Source organism: Scyliorhinus torazame, chromosome 4 (genome assembly GCF_047496885.1).
Source record: "Scyliorhinus torazame isolate Kashiwa2021f chromosome 4, sScyTor2.1, whole genome shotgun sequence".
Lineage (NCBI taxonomy): Eukaryota > Metazoa > Chordata > Chondrichthyes > Carcharhiniformes > Scyliorhinidae > Scyliorhinus > Scyliorhinus torazame.
Window position 1 is genome coordinate 46664830 of NC_092710.1, and position 24527 is coordinate 46689356.

The window sequence follows — 24527 nt, forward strand, 5'->3', positions numbered from 1 at the left end:
GCTGCCAGACCCACTGAGATTTTCCATCATTTCCTGTTTTTTTTCAGATTTCACATCTGCAGTATTTTGCCTTTTTATTGGACGATATATGTTGCTGCATGTCAGCAAGAACGATTTGGGCGGGATAAAGGATGGGGCGTTTTCCATGAAGATGTGGCATTTGCAGATCTATTTACACCCTGAAAATTTGCGATTTGCATAATTTGCTACTTTACTAGATGAGCTTACTTGCGTTCACACTCTGCCACAACAAACAACAGATGACACGCTTTATTACCTCTCTCAAAATTCAACCTGTATCTCTGCAGCTTCCCACTCACATCTCAGCGAACTAAACATAATCTTCAATGTCTTGAAGTCCCAGTGCATGTCCCTGGGTAACAACAGTTGTCACATCACAAGTCACTTGTAACATGCGAGTCCAAGTTGAAGAATTTGAGAAAGAAAGCCGAAGGGAGGCTGCCGGTCTGCTTGCGAGGGAAATGAGCTGGAGAGGCTGAATGACCAGTGAAGAAAATTCAAAAGATACAATATGAGACTTTGAAGTGAGCTATGAGAACATTTTCTGAATGGGCCCTGGTAGCTCAGTCGGTAGAGCATCAGACTTTTAATCTGAGGGTCCAGGGTTCAAGTCCCTGTCAGGGCTTTAATTTTGGCTCAAGGCGTTTGCTTCCCAATGAACGGTCGGAAATAAAAATAAAGAATGCAGGATGCTTTATGGAAAGTGGAAGAACCGTGACAACGTCGTGTTTGCCAAATTGCAACAGCCGTCCAGAATTTTCAAGAATTTTTGCTAGATTTTCAGTTGATGTTTAAACTCTCTCCTGGACTTGTCCTGCATGATATCACTATAGTTTTCTGGCCATGTTTAATCACTTACCAATTCGCAAAATATTTCCTGTTTGTATACTTCTTTCTTGCAGAACTGCTTTTAAATTAATAACTTTCAGAATAATTGCAATTTTTACAGTTTCAAAAGCCCAGTGTCGATGAATATTTTAATTTGCACTCTCAAAGTCAGCAGGAGAAATCAACAATACTGATGTTTAATCGAAGCAATTGAAATCTGTTCCACACTTGCAAGCCTGTCTTGCAGATTGGTGCTGTGGCTTAGATGGTTAAAGTGCCTGTCTTGTAAACAGGAGATCCTGAATTCAAATCTCAGCAGTACCTTTATACATTCAGGTCAAAGCATGTAGCCTGTGAAGAATCCTCCTCATTCAATGGTAAACACAGAAAATGTTGACAACATTTCTGTGGTACTGACCTTCAAGATTGCTTTCCCCTGTTTTATGTCAAACTTCCATATCTCCCATTTTTCACGCAACTTCCATTTTCCTCATCTACTCCATTGCATGTAACCTCGCTTCAGCTCTGAATAAGGATCACACGGATTTGAAACATTAACTTTGTGTTTGGCTCCACAGACATCCTCAAATTTTATGAGCTTTAATCCAATCATTTTTAGTTTCTCATGCACATTCACAATATGTGCAGTATTTTCCTTTGAATGCACAACAGGATTGACCTCAGGAAATCCAGTAGGAACATTTTGAATGTTTGTCAGCGATGTCTGTGAGCAAAGATTGAATGATTAAATGATTTACTTTGATGAAGAGTGACCCAACTTCGAAACGTTAGCTCGGTTCTCTCTTCACAGATGCTGCCAGACCCACTGAGATTTTCCATCATTTCCTGTTTTAATTCAGATTTCACATCCGCAGTAATTTGCTTTTTTATTGGACGATATATGTTGCTGCATGTTAGCAAGAACGATTCGGGCGGGATAAATTGTTGGGCATTTTCCATGAAGATGTGGTGTTTACAGATCTATTGACACCCTGAAATTTGCGATTTGCATAATTTGTTAGTTTTCAAGATGAGCTTACTTGCGTTCACACTCTGCCACAACAAACAACAGATGACACCCTTTATTCCCCCTCTTAAAATACAATCTGTAGCTCTGTCGCTTCCCACTCATATCTCAGCGAACTAACCGTAATCTTCAATGTCTTGAAGTCCCAGTGCATGTCCGTGGGCATCAACAGTTGCCACATCTCAAGTCATTGGTAAAATGCGAGTCCAAGTTGAAGAATTTGAGAAAGGAAACCAAAGGGATGCTGCCAGTCTGCTTGCGAGGGAAATGAGCTGGAGAGGCTGAATGACCAGTGAAGGAAATTCAAAAGATACAATATGAGACTTTGAAGTGAGCTATGAGCACATTTGTACATTGGGCCTTGGTAGCTTAGTTGATAGAGCATCAGGCTTTTAATCTGATGGTCCAGGGTTCAGGTCCCTGTCAGGGTTTTGATTTTGACTCAAGGCGTTTGCTTCCCAATGAACGGTCGGAAATAAAAATAAAGAATGCAGGATGCTTTATGGAAAGTGGAAGAACCGTGACAACGTCGTGTTTGCCAAATTGCAACAGCCGTCCAGAATTTTCAAGAATTTTTGCTAGATTTTCAGTTGATGTTTAAACTCTCTCCTGGACTTGTCCTGCATGATATCACTATAGTTTTCTGGCCATGTTTAATCACTTACCAATTCGCAAAATATTTCCTGTTTGTATACTTCTTTCTTGCAGAACTGCTTTTAAATTAATAACTTTCAGAATAACTGCAATCTTTACAGTTTCAAAAGCCCAGTGACAATGAATATTTTAATTTGCACTCTCAAAGTCAGCAGGAGAAATCAACAATACTGATGTTTAATCAAAACAATTGAAATCTGTTCTACACTTGCAAAATTGTCTGGCAGATTGGTGCTGTGGCTTAGATGGTTAAAGCGCCTGTCTTGTAAACAGGAAATCCTGAGTTCAAATCTCAGCAGTACCTTTGTACATACAGGTCAAAGCATGTAACCTGTGAAGAATGCTTCTCATTTAATGGTGAACACAGAAAAAGTTGACAACATTTCTGTGGTACTGACCTTCAAGGTTGCTTTCCCCTGTTTTACGTCAAATTTCCATATCTCCCATTTTTCACGCAACTTCCATTATCCTCATCTACTCCATTGCATGTAACCTCGCTTCAGCTCTGAATAAGGATCACACGGATTTGAAACATTAACTTTGTGTTTGGCTCCACAGACATCCTCAAATGTTATGTGCTTTAATCCAATCATTTTTAGTTTCTCATGCACATTCACAACATGTGCAGTATTTTCCTTTGAATGCACGACAGGATTGACCTCAGGAAATCCAGTAGGAACATGTTGAATGTCTGTCAGCAAAGATTGAATGGTTAAATGATTTACTCTGATGAAGAGTGACGCAGCCTCGAAACGTTCGCTCGGTTCTCTCTTCACAGATGCTGCCAGACCCACTGAGATTTTCCATCATTTCCTGTTTTTTTTCAGATTTCACATCTGCAGTAATTTGCCTTTTTATTGGACGATATATGTTGCTGCATGTCAGCAAGAACGATTTGGGCGGGATAAAGGATGGGGCGTTTTCCATGAAGATGTGGCATTTGCAGATCTATTTACACCCTGAAAATTTGCGATTTGCATAATTTGCTACTTTACTAGATGAGCTTACTTGCGATCACACTCTGCCACAACAAACAACAGATGACACGCTTTATTACCTCTCTCAAAATACAACCTGTATCTCTGCAGCTTCCCACTCACATCTCAGCGAACTAAACATAATCTTCAATGTCTTGAAGTCCCAGTGCATGTCCCTGGGTAACAACAGTTGTCACATCACAAGTCACTTGTAACATGCGAGTCCAAGTTGAAGAATTTGAGAAAGAAAGCCGAAGGGAGGCTGCCGGTCTGCTTGCGAGGGAAATGAGCTGGAGAGGCTGAATGACCAGTGAAGGAAATTCAAAAGATACAATATGAGACTTTGAAGTGAGCTATGAGAACATTTTCTGAATGGGCCCTGGTAGCTCAGTCGGTAGAGCATCAGACTTTTAATCTGAGGGTCCAGGGTTCAAGTCCCTGTCAGGGCTTTGATTTTGGCTCAAGGCGTTTGCTTCCCAATGAACGGTCGGAAATAAAAATAAAGAATGCAGGATGCTTTATGGAAAGTGGAAGAACCGTGACAACGTCGTGTTTGCCAAATTGCAACAGCCGTCCAGAATTTTCAAGAATTTTTGCTAGATTTTCAGTTGATGTTTAAACTCTCTCCTGGACTTGTCCTGCATGATTTCACTATAGTTTTCTGGCCATGTTTAATCACTTACCAATTCGCAAAATATTTCCTGTTTGTATACTTCTTTCTTGCAGAACTGCTTTTAAATTAATAACTTTCAGAATAACTGCAATTTTTACAGTTTCAAAAGCCCAGTGTCGATGAATATTTTAATTTGCACTCTCAAAGTCAGCAGGAGAAATCAACAATACTGATGTTTAATCGAAGCAATTGAAATCTGTTCCACACTTGCAAGCCTGTCTTGCAGATTGGTGCTGTGGCTTAGATGGTTAAAGTGCCTGTCTTGTAAACAGGAGATCCTGAATTCAAATCTCAGCAGTACCTTTATACATTCAGGTCAAAGCATGTAGCCTGTGAAGAATCCTCCTCATTCAATGGTAAACACAGAAAATGTTGACAACATTTCTGTGGTACTGACCTTCAAGATTGCTTTCCCCTGTTTTATGTCAAACTTCCATATCTCCCATTTTTCACGCAACTTCCATTTTCCTCATCTACTCCATTGCATGTAACCTCGCTTCAGCTCTGAATAAGGATCACACGGATTTGAAACATTAACTTTGTGTTTGGCTCCACAGACATCCTCAAATTTTATGAGCTTTAATCCAATCATTTTTAGTTTCTCATGCACATTCACAATATGTGCAGTATTTTCCTTTGAATGCACAACAGGATTGACCTCAGGAAATCCAGTAGGAACATTTTGAATGTTTGTCAGCGATGTCTGTGAGCAAAGATTGAATGATTAAATGATTTACTCTGATGAAGAGTGACCCAACTTCGAAACGTTAGCTCGGTTCTCTCTTCACAGATGCTGCCAGACCCACTGAGATTTTCCATCATTTCCTGTTTTAATTCAGATTTCACATCCGCAGTAATTTGCTTTTTTATTGGACGATATATGTTGCTGCATGTTAGCAAGAACGATTCGGGCGGGATAAATTGTTGGGCATTTTCCATGAAGATGTGGTGTTTACAGATCTATTGACACCCTGAAATTTGCGATTTGCATAATTTGTTAGTTTTCTAGATGAGCTTACTTGCGTTCACACTCTGCCACAACAAACAACAGATGACACCCTTTATTCCCCCTCTTAAAATACAATCTGTAGCTCTGTCGCTTCCCACTCATATCTCAGCGAACTAACCGTAATCTTCAATGTCTTGAAGTCCCAGTGCATGTCCGTGGGCATCAACAGTTGCCACATCTCAAGTCATTGGTAAAATGCGAGTCCAAGTTGAAGAATTTGAGAAAGGAAACCAAAGGGATGCTGCCAGTCTGCTTGCGAGGGAAATGAGCTGGAGAGGCTGAATGACCAGTGAAGGAAATTCAAAAGATACAATATGAGACTTTGAAGTGAGCTATGAGCACATTTGTACATTGGGCCTTGGTAGCTCAGTTGATAGAGCATCAGGCTTTTAATCTGATGGTCCAGGGTTCAGGTCCCTGCCAGGGTTTAGATTTTGGCTCAAGGCGTTTGCTTCCCAATGAACGGTCGGAAATAAAAATAAAGAATGCAGGATGCTTTATGGAAAGTGGAAGAACCGTGACAACGTCGTGTTTGCCAAATTGCAACAGCCGTCCAGAATTTTCAAGAATTTTTGCTAGATTTTCAGTTGATGTTTAAACTCTCTCCTGGACTTGTCCTGCATGATATCACTATAGTTTTCTGGCCATGTTTAATCACTTACCAATTCGCAAAATATTTCCTGTTTGTATACTTCTTTCTTGCAGAACTGCTTTTAAATTAATAACTTTCAGAATAACTGCAATCTTTACAGTTTCAAAAGCCCAGTGACAATGAATATTTTAATTTGCACTCTCAAAGTCAGCAGGAGAAATCAACAATACTGATGTTTAATCAAAACAATTGAAATCTGTTCTACACTTGCAAAATTGTCTGGCAGATTGGTGCTGTGGCTTAGATGGTTAAAGCGCCTGTCTTGTAAACAGGAAATCCTGAGTTCAAATCTCAGCAGTACCTTTGTACATACAGGTCATAGCATGTAACCTGTGAAGAATGCTTCTCATTTAATGGTGAACACAGAAGAAGTTGACAACATTTCTGTGGTACTGACCTTCAAGGTTGCTTTCCCCTGTTTTACGTCAAATTTCCATATCTCCCATTTTTCACGCAACTTCCATTATCCTCATCTACTCCATTGCATGTAACCTCGCTTCAGCTCTGAATAAGGATCACACGGATTTGAAACATTAACTTTGTGTTTGGCTCCACAGACATCCTCAAATGTTATGTGCTTTAATCCAATCATTTTTAGTTTCTCATGCACATTCACAACATGTGCAGTATTTTCCTTTGAATGCACGACAGGATTGACCTCAGGAAATCCAGTAGGAACATGTTGAATGTCTGTCAGCAAAGATTGAATGGTTAAATGATTTACTCTGATGAAGAGTGACGCAGCCTCGAAACGTTCGCTCGGTTCTCTCTTCACAGATGCTGCCAGACCCACTGAGATTTTCCATCATTTCCTGTTTTTTTTCAGATTTCACATCTGCAGTAATTTGCCTTTTTATTGGACGATATATGTTGCTGCATGTCAGCAAGAACGATTTGGGCGGGATAAAGGATGGGGCGTTTTCCATGAAGATGTGGCATTTGCAGATCTATTTACACCCTGAAAATTTGCGATTTGCATAATTTGCTACTTTACTAGATGAGCTTACTTGCGTTCACACTCTGCCACAACAAACAACAGATGACACGCTTTATTACCTCTCTCAAAATACAACCTGTATCTCTGCAGCTTCCCACTCACATCTCAGCGAACTAAACATAATCTTCAATGTCTTGAAGTCCCAGTGCATGTCCCTGGGTAACAACAGTTGTCACATCACAAGTCACTTGTAACATGCGAGTCCAAGTTGAAGAATTTGAGAAAGAAAGCCGAAGGGAGGCTGCCGGTTTGCTTGCGAGGGAAATGAGCTGGAGAGGCTGAATGACCAGTGAAGGAAATTCAAAAGATACAATATGAGACTTTGAAGTGAGCTATGAGAACATTTTCTGAATGGGCCCTGGTAGCTCAGTCGGTAGAGCATCAGACTTTTAATCTGAGGGTCCAGGGTTCAAGTCCCTGTCAGGGCTTTGATTTTGGCTCAAGGCGTTTGCTTCCCAATGAACGGTCGGAAATAAAAATAAAGAATGCAGGATGCTTTATGGAAAGTGGAAGAACCGTGACAACGTCGTGTTTGCCAAATTGCAACAGCCGTCCAGAATTTTCAAGAATTTTTGCTAGATTTTCAGTTGATGTTTAAACTCTCTCCTGGACTTGTCCTGCATGATATCACTATAGTTTTCTGGCCATGTTTAATCACTTACCAATTCGCAAAATATTTCCTGTTTGTATACTTCTTTCTTGCAGAACTGCTTTTAAATTAATAACTTTCAGAATAACTGCAATTTTTACAGTTTCAAAAGCCCAGTGTCGATGAATATTTTAATTTGCACTCTCAAAGTCAGCAGGAGAAATCAACAATACTGATGTTTAATCGAAGCAATTGAAATCTGTTCCACACTTGCAAGCCTGTCTTGCAGATTGGTGCTGTGGCTTAGATGGTTAAAGTGCCTGTCTTGTAAACAGGAGATCCTGAATTCAAATCTCAGCAGTACCTTTATACTTTCAGGTCAAGGCATGTAGCCTGTGAAAAATCCTCCTCATTCAATGGTAAACACAGAAAATGTTGACAACATTTCTGTGGTACTGACCTTCAAGATTGCTTTCCCCTGTTTTATGTCAAACTTCCATATCTCCCATTTTTCACGCAACTTCCATTTTCCTCATCTACTCCATTGCATGTAACCTCGCTTCAGCTCTGAATAAGGATCACACGGATTTGAAACATTAACTTTGTGTTTGGCTCCACAGACATCCTCAAATTTTATGAGCTTTAATCCAATCATTTTTAGTTTCTCATGCACATTCACAATATGTGCAGTATTTTCCTTTGAATGCACAACAGGATTGACCTCAGGAAATCCAGTAGGAACATTTTGAATGTTTGTCAGCGATGTCTGTGAGCAAAGATTGAATGATTAAATGATTTACTCTGATGAAGAGTGACCCAACTTCGAAACGTTAGCTCGGTTCTCTCTTCACAGATGCTGCCAGACCCACTGAGATTTTCCATCATTTCCTGTTTTAATTCAGATTTCACATCCGCAGTAATTTGCTTTTTTATTGGACGATATATGTTGCTGCATGTTAGCAAGAACGATTCGGGCGGGATAAATTGTTGGGCATTTTCCATGAAGATGTGGTGTTTACAGATCTATTGACACCCTGAAATTTGCGATTTGCATAATTTGTTAGTTTTCTAGATGAGCTTACTTGCGTTCACACTCTGCCACAACAAACAACAGATGACACCCTTTATTCCCCCTCTTAAAATACAATCTGTAGCTCTGTCGCTTCCCACTCATATCTCAGCGAACTAACCGTAATCTTCAATGTCTTGAAGTCCCAGTGCATGTCCGTGGGCATCAACAGTTGCCACATCTCAAGTCATTGGTAAAATGCGAGTCCAAGTTGAAGAATTTGAGAAAGGAAACCAAAGGGATGCTGCCAGTCTGCTTGCGAGGGAAATGAGCTGGAGAGGCTGAATGACCAGTGAAGGAAATTCAAAAGATACAATATGAGACTTTGAAGTGAGCTATGAGCACATTTGTACATTGGGCCTTGGTAGCTTAGTTGATAGAGCATCAGGCTTTTAATCTGATGGTCCAGGGTTCAGGTCCCTGTCAGGGTTTTGATTTTGACTCAAGGCGTTTGCTTCCCAATGAACGGTCGGAAATAAAAATAAAGAATGCAGGATGCTTTATGGAAAGTGGAAGAACCGTGACAACGTCGTGTTTGCCAAATTGCAACAGCCGTCCAGAATTTTCAAGAATTTTTGCTAGATTTTCAGTTGATGTTTAAACTCTCTCCTGGACTTGTCCTGCATGATATCACTATAGTTTTCTGGCCATGTTTAATCACTTACCAATTCGCAAAATATTTCCTGTTTGTATACTTCTTTCTTGCAGAACTGCTTTTAAATTAATAACTTTCAGAATAACTGCAATCTTTACAGTTTCAAAAGCCCAGTGACAATGAATATTTTAATTTGCACTCTCAAAGTCAGCAGGAGAAATCAACAATACTGATGTTTAATCAAAACAATTGAAATCTGTTCTACACTTGCAAAATTGTCTGGCAGATTGGTGCTGTGGCTTAGATGGTTAAAGCGCCTGTCTTGTAAACAGGAAATCCTGAGTTCAAATCTCAGCAGTACCTTTGTACATACAGGTCAAAGCATGTAACCTGTGAAGAATGCTTCTCATTTAATGGTGAACACAGAAAAAGTTGACAACATTTCTGTGGTACTGACCTTCAAGGTTGCTTTCCCCTGTTTTACGTCAAATTTCCATATCTCCCATTTTTCACGCAACTTCCATTATCCTCATCTACTCCATTGCATGTAACCTCGCTTCAGCTCTGAATAAGGATCACACGGATTTGAAACATTAACTTTGTGTTTGGCTCCACAGACATCCTCAAATGTTATGTGCTTTAATCCAATCATTTTTAGTTTCTCATGCACATTCACAACATGTGCAGTATTTTCCTTTGAATGCACGACAGGATTGACCTCAGGAAATCCAGTAGGAACATGTTGAATGTCTGTCAGCAAAGATTGAATGGTTAAATGATTTACTCTGATGAAGAGTGACGCAGCCTCGAAACGTTCGCTCGGTTCTCTCTTCACAGATGCTGCCAGACCCACTGAGATTTTCCATCATTTCCTGTTTTTTTTCAGATTTCACATCTGCAGTAATTTGCCTTTTTATTGGACGATATATGTTGCTGCATGTCAGCAAGAACGATTTGGGCGGGATAAAGGATGGGGCGTTTTCCATGAAGATGTGGCATTTGCAGATCTATTTACACCCTGAAAATTTGCGATTTGCATAATTTGCTACTTTACTAGATGAGCTTACTTGCGTTCACACTCTGCCACAACAAACAACAGATGACACGCTTTATTACCTCTCTCAAAATACAACCTGTATCTCTGCAGCTTCCCACTCACATCTCAGCGAACTAAACATAATCTTCAATGTCTTGAAGTCCCAGTGCATGTCCCTGGGTAACAACAGTTGTCACATCACAAGTCACTTGTAACATGCGAGTCCAAGTTGAAGAATTTGAGAAAGAAAGCCGAAGGGAGGCTGCCGGTCTGCTTGCGAGGGAAATGAGCTGGAGAGGCTGAATGACCAGTGAAGGAAATTCAAAAGATACAATATGAGACTTTGAAGTGAGCTATGAGAACATTTTCTGAATGGGCCCTGGTAGCTCAGTCGGTAGAGCATCAGACTTTTAATCTGAGGGTCCAGGGTTCAAGTCCCTGTCAGGGCTTTGATTTTGGCTCAAGGCGTTTGCTTCCCAATGAACGGTCGGAAATAAAAATAAAGAATGCAGGATGCTTTATGGAAAGTGGAAGAACCGTGACAACGTCGTGTTTGCCAAATTGCAACAGCCGTCCAGAATTTTCAAGAATTTTTGCTAGATTTTCAGTAGATGTTTAAACTCTCTCCTGGACTTGTCCTGCATGATATCACTATAGTTTTCTGGCCATGTTTAATCACTTACCAATTCGCAAAATATTTCCTGTTTGTATACTTCTTTCTTGCAGAACTGCTTTTAAATTAATAACTTTCAGAATAACTGCAATTTTTACAGTTTCAAAAGCCCAGTGTCGATGAATATTTTAATTTGCACTCTCAAAGTCAGCAGGAGAAATCAACAATACTGATGTTTAATCGAAGCAATTGAAATCTGTTCCACACTTGCAAGCTTGTCTTGCAGATTGGTGCTGTGGCTTAGATGGTTAAAGTGCCTGTCTTGTAAACAGGAGATCCTGAATTCAAATCTCAGCAGTACCTTTATACATTCAGGTCAAAGCATGTAGCCTGTGAAGAATCCTCCTCATTCAATGGTAAACACAGAAAATGTTGACAACATTTCTGTGGTACTGACCTTCAAGATTGCTTTCCCCTGTTTTATGTCAAACTTCCATATCTCCCATTTTTCACGCAACTTCCATTTTCCTCATCTACTCCATTGCATGTAACCTCGCTTCAGCTCTGAATAAGGATCACACGGATTTGAAACATTAACTTTGTGTTTGGCTCCACAGACATCCTCAAATTTTATGAGCTTTAATCCAATCATTTTTAGTTTCTCATGCACATTCACAATATGTGCAGTATTTTCCTTTGAATGCACAACAGGATTGACCTCAGGAAATCCAGTAGGAACATTTTGAATGTTTGTCAGCGATGTCTGTGAGCAAAGATTGAATGATTAAATGATTTACTCTGATGAAGAGTGACCCAACTTCGAAACGTTAGCTCGGTTCTCTCTTCACAGATGCTGCCAGACCCACTGAGATTTTCCATCATTTCCTGTTTTAATTCAGATTTCACATCCGCAGTAATTTGCTTTTTTATTGGACGATATATGTTGCTGCATGTTAGCAAGAACGATTCGGGCGGGATAAATTGTTGGGCATTTTCCATGAAGATGTGGTGTTTACAGATCTATTGACACCCTGAAATTTGCGATTTGCATAATTTGTTAGTTTTCTAGATGAGCTTACTTGCGTTCACACTCTGCCACAACAAACAACAGATGACACCCTTTATTCCCCCTCTTAAAATACAATCTGTAGCTCTGTCGCTTCCCACTCATATCTCAGCGAACTAACCGTAATCTTCAATGTCTTGAAGTCCCAGTGCATGTCCGTGGGCATCAACAGTTGCCACATCTCAAGTCATTGGTAAAATGCGAGTCCAAGTTGAAGAATTTGAGAAAGGAAACCAAAGGGATGCTGCCAGTCTGCTTGCGAGGGAAATGAGCTGGAGAGGCTGAATGACCAGTGAAGGAAATTCAAAAGATACAATATGAGACTTTGAAGTGAGCTATGAGCACATTTGTACATTGGGCCTTGGTAGCTCAGTTGATAGAGCATCAGGCTTTTAATCTGATGGTCCAGGGTTCAGGTCCCTGTCAGGGTTTTGATTTTGGCTCAAGGCGTTTGCTTCCCAATGAACGGTCGGAAATAAAAATAAAGAATGCAGGATGCTTTATGGAAAGTGGAAGAACCGTGACAACGTCGTGTTTGCCAAATTGCAACAGCCGTCCAGAATTTTCAAGAATTTTTGCTAGATTTTCAGTTGATGTTTAAACTCTCTCCTGGACTTGTCCTGCATGATATCACTATAGTTTTCTGGCCATGTTTAATCACTTACCAATTCGCAAAATATTTCCTGTTTGTATACTTCTTTCTTGCAGAACTGCTTTTAAATTAATAACTTTCAGAATAACTGCAATCTTTACAGTTTCAAAAGCCCAGTGACAATGAATATTTTAATTTGCACTCTCAAAGTCAGCAGGAGAAATCAACAATACTGATGTTTAATCAAAACAATTGAAATCTGTTCTACACTTGCAAAATTGTCTGGCAGATTGGTGCTGTGGCTTAGATGGTTAAAGCGCCTGTCTTGTAAACAGGAAATCCTGAGTTCAAATCTCAGCAGTACCTTTGTACATACAGGTCAACGCATGTAACCTGTGAAGAATGCTTCTCATTTAATGGTGAACACAGAAAAAGTTGACAACATTTCTGTGGTACTGACCTTCAAGGTTGCTTTCCCATGTTTTACGTCAAATTTCCATATCTCCCATTTTTCACGCAACTTCCATTATCCTCATCTACTCCATTGCATGTAACCTCGCTTCAGCTCTGAATAAGGATCACACGGATTTGAAACATTAACTTTGTGTTTGGCTCCACAGACATCCTCAAATGTTATGTGCTTTAATCCAATCATTTTTAGTTTCTCATGCACATTCACAACATGTGCAGTATTTTCCTTTGAATGCACGACAGGATTGACCTCAGGAAATCCAGTAGGAACATGTTGAATGTCTGTCAGCAAAGATTGAATGGTTAAATGATTTACTCTGATGAAGAGTGACGCAGCCTCGAAACGTTCGCTCGGTTCTCTCTTCACAGATGCTGCCAGACCCACTGAGATTTTCCATCATTTCCTGTTTTTTTTCAGATTTCACATCTGCAGTAATTTGCCTTTTTATTGGACGATATATGTTGCTGCATGTCAGCAAGAACGATTTGGGCGGGATAAAGGATGGGGCGTTTTCCATGAAGATGTGGCATTTGCAGATCTATTTACACCCTGAAAATTTGCGATTTGCATAATTTGCTACTTTACTAGATGAGCTTACTTGCGTTCACACTCTGCCACAACAAACAACAGATGACACGCTTTATTACCTCTCTCAAAATACAACCTGTATCTCTGCAGCTTCCCACTCACATCTCAGCGAACTAAACATAATCTTCAATGTCTTGAAGTCCCAGTGCATGTCCCTGGGTAACAACAGTTGTCACATCACAAGTCACTTGTAACATGCGAGTCCAAGTTGAAGAATTTGAGAAAGAAAGCCGAAGGGAGGCTGCCGGTCTGCTTGCGAGGGAAATGAGCTGGAGAGGCTGAATGACCAGTGAAGGAAATTCAAAAGATACAATATGAGACTTTGAAGTGAGCTATGAGAACATTTTCTGAATGGGCCCTGGTAGCTCAGTCGGTAGAGCATCAGACTTTTAATCTGAGGGTCCAGGGTTCAAGTCCCTGTCAGGGCTTTGATTTTGGCTCAAGGCGTTTGCTTCCCAATGAACGGTCGGAAATAAAAATAAAGAATGCAGGATGCTTTATGGAAAGTGGAAGAACCGTGACAACGTCGTGTTTGCCAAATTGCAACAGCCGTCCAGAATTTTCAAGAATTTTTGCTAGATTTTCAGTTGATGTTTAAACTCTCTCCTGGACTTGTCCTGCATGATTTCACTATAGTTTTCTGGCCATGTTTAATCACTTACCAATTCGCAAAATATTTCCTGTTTGTATACTTCTTTCTTGCAGAACTGCTTTTAAATTAATAACTTTCAGAATAACTGCAATTTTTACAGTTTCAAAAGCCCAGTGTCGATGAATATTTTAATTTGCACTCTCAAAGTCAGCAGGAGAAATCAACAATACTGATGTTTAATCGAAGCAATTGAAATCTGTTCCACACTTGCAAGCCTGTCTTGCAGATTGGTGCTGTGGCTTAGATGGTTAAAGTGCCTGTCTTGTAAACAGGAGATCCTGAATTCAAATCTCAGCAGTACCTTTATACATTCAGGTCAAAGCATGTAGCCTGTGAAGAATCCTCCTCATTCAATGGTAAACACAGAAAATGTTGACAACATTTCTGTGGTACTGACCTTCAAGATTGCTTTCCCCTGTTTTATGTCAAACTTCCATATCTCCCATTTTTCACGCAACTTCCATTTTCCTCATCTACTCCATTGCATGTAACCTCGCTTCAGCTCTGAATAAGGATCACACGGATTTGAAACATTAACTTTGTGTTTGGCTCCACAGACATCCTCAAATTTTATGAGCTTTAATCCAATCATTTTTAGTTTCTCATGCACATTCACAATATGTGCAGTATTTTCCTTTGAATGCACAACAGGATTGACCTCAGGAAATCCAGTAGGAACATTTTGAATGTTTGTCAGCGATGTCTGTGAGCAAAGATTGAATGATTAAATGATTTACTCTGATGAAGAGTGACCCAACTTCGAAACGTTAGCTCGGTTCTCTCTTCACAGATGCTGCCAGACCCACTGAGATTTTCCATCATTTCCTGTTTTAATTCAGATTTCACATCCGCAGTAATTTGCTTTTTTATTGGACGATATATGTTGCTGCATGTTAGCAAGAACGATTCGGGCGGGATAAATTGTTGGGCATTTTCCATGAAGATGTGGTGTTTACAGATCTATTGACACCCTGAAATTTGCGATTTGCATAATTTGTTAGTTTTCTAGATGAGCTTACTTGCGTTCACACTCTGCCACAACAAACAACAGATGACACCCTTTATTCCCCCTCTTAAAATACAATCTGTAGCTCTGTCGCTTCCCACTCATATCTCAGCGAACTAACCGTAATCTTCAATGTCTTGAAGTCCCAGTGCATGTCCGTGGGCATCAACAGTTGCCACATCTCAAGTCATTGGTAAAATGCGAGTCCAAGTTGAAGAATTTGAGAAAGGAAACCAAAGGGATGCTGCCAGTCTGCTTGCGAGGGAAATGAGCTGGAGAGGCTGAATGACCAGTGAAGGAAATTCAAAAGATACAATATGAGACTTTGAAGTGAGCTATGAGCACATTTGTACATTGGGCCTTGGTAGCTCAGTTGATAGAGCATCAGGCTTTTAATCTGATGGTCCAGGGTTCAGGTCCCTGCCAGGGTTTAGATTTTGGCTCAAGGCGTTTGCTTCCCAATGAACGGTCGGAAATAAAAATAAAGAATGCAGGATGCTTTATGGAAAGTGGAAGAACCGTGACAACGTCGTGTTTGCCAAATTGCAACAGCCGTCCAGAATTTTCAAGAATTTTTGCTAGATTTTCAGTTGATGTTTAAACTCTCTCCTGGACTTGTCCTGCATGATATCACTATAGTTTTCTGGCCATGTTTAATCACTTACCAATTCGCAAAATATTTCCTGTTTGTATACTTCTTTCTTGCAGAACTGCTTTTAAATTAATAACTTTCAGAATAACTGCAATCTTTACAGTTTCAAAAGCCCAGTGACAATGAATATTTTAATTTGCACTCTCAAAGTCAGCAGGAGAAATCAACAATACTGATGTTTAATCAAAACAATTGAAATCTGTTCTACACTTGCAAAATTGTCTGGCAGATTGGTGCTGTGGCTTAGATGGTTAAAGCGCCTGTCTTGTAAACAGGAAATCCTGAGTTCAAATCTCAGCAGTACCTTTGTACATACAGGTCATAGCATGTAACCTGTGAAGAATGCTTCTCATTTAATGGTGAACACAGAAGAAGTTGACAACATTTCTGTGGTACTGACCTTCAAGGTTGCTTTCCCCTGTTTACGTCAAATTTCCATATCTCCCATTTTTCACGCAACTTCCATTATCCTCATCTACTCCATTGCATGTAACCTCGCTTCAGCTCTGAATAAGGATCACACGGATTTGAAACATTAACTTTGTGTTTGGCTCCACAGACATCCTCAAATGTTATGTGCTTTAATCCAATCATTTTTAGTTTCTCATGCACATTCACAACATGTGCAGTATTTTCCTTTGAATGCACGACAGGATTGACCTCAGGAAATCCAGTAGGAACATGTTGAATGTCTGTCAGCAAAGATTGAATGGTTAAATGATTTACTCTGATGAAGAGTGACGCAGCCTCGAAACGTTCGCTCGGTTCTCTCTTCACAGATGCTGCCAGACCCACTGAGATTTTCCATCATTTCCTGTTTTTTTTCAGATTTCACATCTGCAGTAATTTGCCTTTTTATTGGACGATATATGTTGCTGCATGTCAGCAAGAACGATTTGGGCGGGATAAAGGATGGGGCGTTTTCCATGAAGATGTGGCATTTGCAGATCTATTTACACCCTGAAAATTTGCGATTTGCATAATTTGCTACTTTACTAGATGAGCTTACTTGCGTTCACACTCTGCCACAACAAACAACAGATGACACGCTTTATTACCTCTCTCAAAATACAACCTGTATCTCTGCAGCTTCCCACTCACATCTCAGCGAACTAAACATAATCTTCAATGTCTTGAAGTCCCAGTGCATGTCCCTGGGTAACAACAGTTGTCACATCACAAGTCACTTGTAACATGCGAGTCCAAGTTGAAGAATTTGAGAAAGAAAGCCGAAGGGAGGCTGCCGGTCTGCTTGCGAGGGAAATGAGCTGGAGAGGCTGAATGACCAGTGAAGGAAATTCAAAAGATACAATATGAGACTTTGAAGTGAGCTATGAGAACATTTTCTGAATGGGCCCTGGTAGCTCAGTCGGTAGAGCATCAGACTTTTAATCTGAGGGTCCAGGGTTCAAGTCCCTGTCAGGGCTTTGATTTTGGCTCAAGGCGTTTGCTTCCCAATGAACGGCCGGAAATAAAAATAAAGAATGCAGGATGCTTTATGGAAAGTGGAAGAACCGTGACAACATCGTGTTTGCCAAATTGCAACAGCCGTCCAGAATTTTCAAGAATTTTTGCTAGATTTTCAGTTGATGTTTAAACTCTCTCCTGGACTTGTCCTGCAGGATATCACTATAGTTTTCTGGCCATGTTTAATCACTTACCAATTCGCAAAATATTTCCTGTTTGTATACTTCTTTCTTGCAGAACTGCTTTTAAATTAATAACTTTCAGAATAACTGCAATTTTTACAGTTTCAAAAGCCCAGTGCCGATGAATATTTTAATTTGCACTCTCAAAGTCAGCAGGAGAAATCAACAATACTGATGTTTAATCGAAGCAATTGAAATCTGTTCCACACTTGCAAGCCTGTCTTGCAGATTGGTGCTGTGGCTTAGATGGTTAAAGTGCCTGTCTTGTAAACAGGAGATCCTGTATTCATATCTCAGCAGTACCTTTATACATTCAGGTCAAAGCATGTAGCCTGTGAAGCATCCTTCTCATTCATTGGTAAACACAGAAAATGTTGACAACATTTCTGTGGTACTGACCTTCAAGATTGCTTTCCCCTGTTTTATGTCAAACTTCCATATCTCCCATTTTTCACGCAACTTCCATTTTCCTCATCTACTCCATTGCATGTAACCTCGCTTCAGCTCTGAATAAGGATCACACGGATTTGAAACATTAACTTTGTGTTTGGCTCCACAGACATCCTCAAATTTTATGAGCTTTCACCCAAGCATTTTTAGTTTCTCATGCAGATTCACAATATGTGCAGTATTTTCCTTTGAATGCACGACAGGATTGACCTCAGGAAATCCAGTAGGAACATTTTGAATGTTTGTCAGCGATGTCTGTGAGCAAAGATTGAATGATTAAATGATTTACTCTGATGAAGAGTGACCCAACTTCGAAACGTTAGCTCGGTTCTCTCTTCACAGATGCTGCCAGGCCCACTGAGATTTTCCATCATTTCCTGTTTTAATTCAGATTTCACATCCGCAGTAATTTGCTTTTTTATTGGACGATATATGTTGCTGCATGTTAGCAAGAATGATTCGGGCGGGATAAATTGTTGGGCATTTTCCATGAAGATGTGGTGTTGACAGATCTATTGACACCCTGAAATTTGCGATTTGCATAATTTGTTAGTTTTCTAGATGAGCTTACTTGTGTTCACACTCTGCCACAACAAACAACAGATGACACCCTTTATTCCCCCTCTTAAAATACAATCTGTAGCTCTGTCGCTTCCCACTCATATCTCAGCGAACTAACCGTAATCTTCAATGTCTTGAAGTCCCAGTGCATGTCCGTGGGCATCAACAGTTGCCACATCTCAAGTCATTGGTAAAATGCGAGTCCAAGTTGAAGAATTTGAGAAAGGAAACCAAAGGGAGGCTGCCAGTCTGCTTGCGAGGGAAATGAGCTGGAGAGGCTGAATGACCAGTGAAGGAAATTCAAAAGATACAATATGAGACTTTGAAGTGAGCTATGAGAACATTTTTACATTGGGCCCTGGTAGCTCAGTTGATAGAGCATCAGGCTTTTAATCTGATGGTCCAGGTTTCAGGTCCCTATCAGGGTTTTGATTTTGGCTCAAGGCGTTTGCTTCCCAATGAACGGTCGGAAATAAAAATAAAGAATGCAGGATGCTTTATGGAAAGTGGAAGAACCGTGACAACGTCGTGTTTGCCAAATTGCAACAGCCGTCCAGAATTTTCAAGAATTTTTGCTAGATTTTCAGTTGATGTTTAAACTCTCTCCTGGTCTTGTCCTGCATTATACCACTATAGTTTTCTGGCCATGTTTAATCACTTACCAATTCGCAAAATATTTCCTGTTTGTATGCTCCTTTCCTGCAGAACTGCTTTTAAATTAATAACTTTCAGAAATAACTGCAATCTTTACAGTTTCAAAAGCCCAGTGACAATGAATATTTTAATTTGCACTCTCAAAGTCAGCAGAAGAAATCAACAATACTGATGTTTAATCAAAACAATTGAAATCTGTTCTACACTTGCAAAATTGTCTGGCAGATTGGTGCTGTGGCTTAGATGGTTAAAGGACCTGTCTTGTAAACAGGAGATCCTGAGTTCAAATCTCAGCAGTACCTTTGTACATACAGGTCAGAGCATGTAACCTGTGAAGAATGCTTCTCATTTAATGGTGAACACAGAAAATGTTGACAACATTTCTGTGGTACTGACCTTCAAGGTTGCTTTCCCCTGTTTTACGTCAAATTTCCATATCTCCCATTTTTCACGCAACTTCCATTATCCTCATCTACTCCATTGCATGTAACCTCGCTTCAGCTCTGAATAAGGATCACACGGATTTGAAACATTAACTTTGTGTTTGGCTCCACAGACATCCTCAAATGTTATGTGCTTTAATCCAATCATTTTTAGTTTCTCATGCACATTCACAACATGTGCAGTATTTTCCTTTGAATGCACGACAGGATTGACCTCAGGGAATCCAGTAGGAACATGTTGAATATTTGTCAGCGATGTCTGTGAGCAAAGATTGAATGATTAAATGATTTACTCTGATGAAGAGTGACCCAACTTCGAAACGTTAGCTCGGTTCTCTCTTCACAGATGCTGCCAGACCCACTGAGATTTTCCATCATTTCCTGTTTTAATTCAGATTTCACATCCGCAGTAATTTGCTTTTTTATTGGACGATATATGTTGCTGCATGTTAGCAAGAATGATTCGGGCGGGATAAATTGTTGGGCATTTTCCATGAAGATGTGGTGTTGACAGATCTATTGACACCCTGAAATTTGCGATTTGCATAATTTGTTAGTTTTCTAGATGAGCTTACTTGCGTTCACACTCTGCCACAACAAACAACAGATGACACCCTTTATTCCCCCTCTTAAAATACAATCTGTAGCTCTGTAGCTTCCCACTCATATCTCAGCGAACTAACCGTAATCTTCAATGTCTTGAAGTACCAGTGCATGTCCGTGGGCAACAACAGTTGCCACATCTCAAGTCATTGGTAAAATGCGAGTCCAAGTTGAAGAATTTGAGAAAGGAAACCAAAGGGAGGCTGCCAGTCTGCTTGCGAGGGAAATGAGCTGGAGAGGCTGAATGACCAGTGAAGGAAATTCAAAAGATACAATATGAGACTTTGAAGTGAGCTATGAGAACATTTTTACATTGGGCCCTGGTAGCTCAGTTGGTAGAGTATCATACTTTTAATCTGATGGTCCAGGGTTCAAGTCCATGTCAGGGCTTTGATTTTGGCTCAAGGCGTTTGCTTCCCAATGAACGGTCGGAAATAAAAATAAAGAATGCAGGATGCTTTATGGAAAGTGAAAGAACCGTGACAACGTCGTGTTTGCCAAATTGCAACAGCCGTCCAGAATTTTCAAGGATTTTTGCTAGATTTTCAGTTGATGTTTAAACTCTCTCCTGGTCTTGTCCTGCAATATACCACTATAGTTTTCTGGCCATGTTTAATCACTTACCAATTCGCAAAATATTTCCTGTTTGTATGCTCCTTTCCTGCAGAACTGCTTTTAAATTATTAACTTTCAGAATAACTGCAATTTTTACAGTGTCAAAAGCCCAGTGGCGATGAATATTTTAATTTGCACTCTCAAAGTCAGCAGGAGAAATCAACAATACTGATGTTTAATCAAAACAATTGAAATCTGTTCTACATTTGCAAAGTTGTCTTGCAGATTGGTGCTGTGGCTTAGATGGTTAAAGCGCCTGTCTTGTAAACAGGAGATCATGAGTTCAAATCTCAGCAGTACATTTATACATTCAGGTCAAAGCATGTAGCCTGTGAAGAATGCTCCTCATTTAATGGTGAACACAGAAAACGTTGGCAAAATTTCTGTGGTGCTGACCTTCAAGATTGCTTTTCCTTGATTTATGTCGAACTTGATTCAAACTTCCATATCTCCCACTTTTCACGCAACTTCCATTTTCCTCATCTACTCCATTGCATGTAACCTCGCTTCAGCTCGGAATAAGGATCACATGGATTTGAAACATTATCTTTGTGTCTGGCTCCGCAGACATCCTCAAATTTTATGAGCTTTAATCCAATCATTTTTAGTTTCTCATGCAGATTCTCAACATGTGCAGTATTTTCCTTTGAATGCACGACAGGTTTGACCTCAGGAAATCCAGTAGGAACATTTTGAATGTTTGTCAGCGATGTCTGTGAGCAAAGATTGAATGATTACATCGAACATAGAACATAGAACGATACAGCGCAGTACAGGCCCTTCGGCCCACGATGTTGCACCTAAACAAAAGCCATCTAACCTACACTATGCCATTATCATCCATATGTTTATCCAATAACTTTTAAATGCCCTCAATGTTGGCGAGTTCACTACTGTAGCAGGTAGGGCATTCCACGGCCTCACTACTCTTTGCATAAAGAACCTACCCCTGACCTCTGTCCTATATCTATTACCCCTCAGTGTAAAGCTATGTCCCCTCGTGCCAGCCATTTCCATCCGCGGGAGAAGGCTCTCACTGTCCACCCTATCTAACCCCCTGATCATTTTGTATGCCTCTATTAAGTCTCCTCTTAACCTTCTTCTCTCCAACGAAAACATCCTCAAGTCCATCAGCCTTTCCTCATAAGATTTTCCCTCCATACCAGGCAACATCCTGGTAAATCTCCTCTGCACCCGCTCCAAAGCCTCCACGTCCTTCCTATAATGCGGTGACCAGAACTGTACGCAATACTCCAAATGCGGCCGTATCAGAGTCCTGTACAGCTGCAACATGACCTCCTGACTCCGGAACTCAATCCCTCTACCAATAAAGGCCAACACTCCATAGGCATTCTTCACAACCCTATCAACCTGGGTGGCAACTTTCAGGGATCTATGTACATGGACACCTAGATCCCTCTGCTCATCCACACTTCCAAGAACTTTACCATTAGCCAAATATTCCGCATTCCTGTTATTCCTTCCAAAGTGAATCACCTCATACTTCTCTACATTAAACTCCATTTGCCACCTCTCAGCCCAGCTCTGCAGCTTATTTAAATCCCTCTGTAACCTGCTACATCCTTCCACACTATCGACAACACCACCAACTTTAGTATTGTCTGCAAATTTACTCACCCACCCTTCTGCGCCTTCCTCTAGGTCATTGATAAAAATGACAAACAGCAACGGCCCCAGAACAGATCCTTGTGGTACTCCACTTGTAACTGAACTCCATTCTGAACATTTCCCATCATCCACCACCCTCTGTCTTCTTTCAGCTAGCCAATTTCTGATCCACATCTCTAAATCACCCTCAATCCCAGCCTCTGTATTTTCTGCAATAGCCTACCGTGGGGAACATTATCAAACGCTTTGCTGAAATCCATATACACCACATCAACTGCTCTACCCTCGTCTACCTGTTCAGTCACCTTCTCAAAGAACTCGATAAGGTTTGTGAGGCATGACCTACCCTTCACAAAGCCATGCTGACTATCCCTGATCATATTATTCCTATCTAGATGATTATAAATCTTGTCTCTTATAATCCCCTCCAAGACTTTACCCACTACAGACGTGAGGCTCACTGGTCTATAGTTGCCGGGGTTGTCTCTGCTCCCCTTTTTGAACAAAGGGACCACATTTGCTATCCTCCAGTCCTCTGGCACTATTCCTGTAGCCAATGATGACATAAAAATCAAAGCCAAAGGTCCAGCAATCTCTTCCCTGGCCTCCCAGAGAATCCTAGGATAAATCCCATCCGCACCCGGGGACTTATCTATTTTCAGCCTGTCCAGAATTGCCAACACCTCTTCCCTACGTACCTCAATGCCATCTATTCTATTAGCCTGGGTCTCAGCATTCTCCTCCACAACATTATCTTTTTCCTGAGTGAATACTGACGAAAAATATTCATTTAATATCTCACCTATCTCTTCAGACTCCACACACAACTTCCCATCCCTGTCCTTGACTGGTCCTACTCTTTCCCTAGTCTAAGAGTAGGGAGGGCACCTTCAAGGTTAGTGCCATGGAGATTTTGCCAATAAACTCTGCATTCACCATTAAATTGGGAGCTTTTCATAACAGGTTACTTGTTTTGACGTAAAGGTATAAAGGCACTGCTGAGATTTGAACTTAGAATCTCCTGTTTACTTAGACAGGTGCTTTAACAATCTAAGCCACAGCACCAACTTAAACCAGTACTGAGCCAACTTCCAGTTGCGGCAGGGATGAGCTAGCCGCACGTTTCGGCGGCTCAAGTTCCGACGGAACTTCGGGCTCTTTTAAGAGCCCCAACGGGGACTTTGACGGCCGAAAAACCCGGTGCGAGGCGCGAGGGAAGGGAGTCCCCCCCGAACGACGGAGAGAAAAACCGGCGGCGGCGGCTGCAGCCCGAAGAATCTGCAGCCAGAAGGTCAGAGGGAGTGGAACAAAATGGCGGCTGAGAAACCACAGGTGACATGGGGGCCTGAGCAGGACGAGGTGGTGAGACGGTGCGTGGACCTGCTGAAGAAGGAGGTAATGACCCCGTTGTTACAGGCAATTGAGGGCCTTAAGGAGACTTTAAAGACCCAGGAGACTGAACTTCGCGTGGTGGAGCAGAAGGTGTCAGGTATTGAGGACGAGGTCCTGGGCCTGGCGGTCAAGACTCAGACGCACGAGGCACTTCATAAAAAGTGTGCTGACAGGATTGAGGCCCTTGAAAATGGAGCGCGAAGGAAGAACCTCAGGATACTAGGTCTCCCGGGGGATGTGGAAGGAGTGGACTGTGGAGCGTACGCAAGTAAGATGCTGAGCTCACTGATGGGTGCTGAGGCCCCTGCGGGCCCAATGGAGGTGGAGTGGGCAAATCGGATCCCGGCGAGAAGACCAAAAGCGGGAGAGCCACTGAGGGCGATAATCGTGCGATTCTACCGCCTTAAGGACAGAGAAGAGGTCCTGAGATGGGCTAAAAAGGTGCGGAGTAGCAGATGGGAGAATGCGGTGGTAAGGGTCTACCAGGATTGGAGTGCGGAGGTGGCGAGAAGGAGGGCGAGCTTCAACCGAGCCAAAGAGGTTTTGCACAAAAGGAAGGTGAAGTTTGGGATGCTGCAGCCGGCAAGACTATGGGTCACGCATCAGGAGAGACACTATTAATTCGAGACGGCGGAGGAAGCATGGTCCTTCATCAATGAAGAGAAACTGGACCGGAACTGAGGGACTGATGCTGCAGGGAACTGTTATTGTTGTTATTATTGTTTTTGTTAATGGGATGGTGAAAGTTAATCGAGAAGTAAAC

General features: G+C 41.1%; 17 non-coding genes across 17 annotated transcripts; all 17 read left to right on the forward strand.

The window, feature by feature from the left end:
* The first annotated feature begins 573 nt into the window (after nucleotides 1-573).
* trnak-uuu (transfer RNA lysine (anticodon UUU)) lies at nucleotides 574-646 on the forward strand. The gene has a single exon. It is a non-coding gene; the product is annotated as a tRNA-Lys (tRNA).
* Nucleotides 647-1099: 453 nt separating this feature from the next.
* Nucleotides 1100-1173, forward strand: trnat-ugu (transfer RNA threonine (anticodon UGU)). Its single transcript has one exon. It is a non-coding gene; the product is annotated as a tRNA-Thr (tRNA).
* Nucleotides 1174-2760: 1587 nt separating this feature from the next.
* trnat-ugu (transfer RNA threonine (anticodon UGU)) lies at nucleotides 2761-2834 on the forward strand. Its single transcript has one exon. It is a non-coding gene; the product is annotated as a tRNA-Thr (tRNA).
* Nucleotides 2835-3883: 1049 nt separating this feature from the next.
* On the forward strand, nucleotides 3884-3956 carry trnak-uuu (transfer RNA lysine (anticodon UUU)). Its single transcript has one exon. It is a non-coding gene; the product is annotated as a tRNA-Lys (tRNA).
* A 453-nt stretch (nucleotides 3957-4409) lies between these two features.
* On the forward strand, nucleotides 4410-4483 carry trnat-ugu (transfer RNA threonine (anticodon UGU)). The gene has a single exon. It is a non-coding gene; the product is annotated as a tRNA-Thr (tRNA).
* Nucleotides 4484-6070: 1587 nt separating this feature from the next.
* On the forward strand, nucleotides 6071-6144 carry trnat-ugu (transfer RNA threonine (anticodon UGU)). Its single transcript has one exon. It is a non-coding gene; the product is annotated as a tRNA-Thr (tRNA).
* Nucleotides 6145-7193: 1049 nt separating this feature from the next.
* Nucleotides 7194-7266, forward strand: trnak-uuu (transfer RNA lysine (anticodon UUU)). Its single transcript has one exon. It is a non-coding gene; the product is annotated as a tRNA-Lys (tRNA).
* Nucleotides 7267-7719: 453 nt separating this feature from the next.
* Nucleotides 7720-7793, forward strand: trnat-ugu (transfer RNA threonine (anticodon UGU)). Its single transcript has one exon. It is a non-coding gene; the product is annotated as a tRNA-Thr (tRNA).
* A 1587-nt stretch (nucleotides 7794-9380) lies between these two features.
* Nucleotides 9381-9454, forward strand: trnat-ugu (transfer RNA threonine (anticodon UGU)). Its single transcript has one exon. It is a non-coding gene; the product is annotated as a tRNA-Thr (tRNA).
* A 1049-nt stretch (nucleotides 9455-10503) lies between these two features.
* trnak-uuu (transfer RNA lysine (anticodon UUU)) lies at nucleotides 10504-10576 on the forward strand. The gene has a single exon. It is a non-coding gene; the product is annotated as a tRNA-Lys (tRNA).
* A 453-nt stretch (nucleotides 10577-11029) lies between these two features.
* Nucleotides 11030-11103, forward strand: trnat-ugu (transfer RNA threonine (anticodon UGU)). Its single transcript has one exon. It is a non-coding gene; the product is annotated as a tRNA-Thr (tRNA).
* Nucleotides 11104-12690: 1587 nt separating this feature from the next.
* trnat-ugu (transfer RNA threonine (anticodon UGU)) lies at nucleotides 12691-12764 on the forward strand. The gene has a single exon. It is a non-coding gene; the product is annotated as a tRNA-Thr (tRNA).
* A 1049-nt stretch (nucleotides 12765-13813) lies between these two features.
* On the forward strand, nucleotides 13814-13886 carry trnak-uuu (transfer RNA lysine (anticodon UUU)). The gene has a single exon. It is a non-coding gene; the product is annotated as a tRNA-Lys (tRNA).
* A 453-nt stretch (nucleotides 13887-14339) lies between these two features.
* trnat-ugu (transfer RNA threonine (anticodon UGU)) lies at nucleotides 14340-14413 on the forward strand. The gene has a single exon. It is a non-coding gene; the product is annotated as a tRNA-Thr (tRNA).
* A 1587-nt stretch (nucleotides 14414-16000) lies between these two features.
* Nucleotides 16001-16074, forward strand: trnat-ugu (transfer RNA threonine (anticodon UGU)). The gene has a single exon. It is a non-coding gene; the product is annotated as a tRNA-Thr (tRNA).
* Nucleotides 16075-17122: 1048 nt separating this feature from the next.
* On the forward strand, nucleotides 17123-17195 carry trnak-uuu (transfer RNA lysine (anticodon UUU)). Its single transcript has one exon. It is a non-coding gene; the product is annotated as a tRNA-Lys (tRNA).
* Nucleotides 17196-19310: 2115 nt separating this feature from the next.
* On the forward strand, nucleotides 19311-19384 carry trnat-ugu (transfer RNA threonine (anticodon UGU)). The gene has a single exon. It is a non-coding gene; the product is annotated as a tRNA-Thr (tRNA).
* Nucleotides 19385-24527: the final 5143 nt, after the last annotated feature.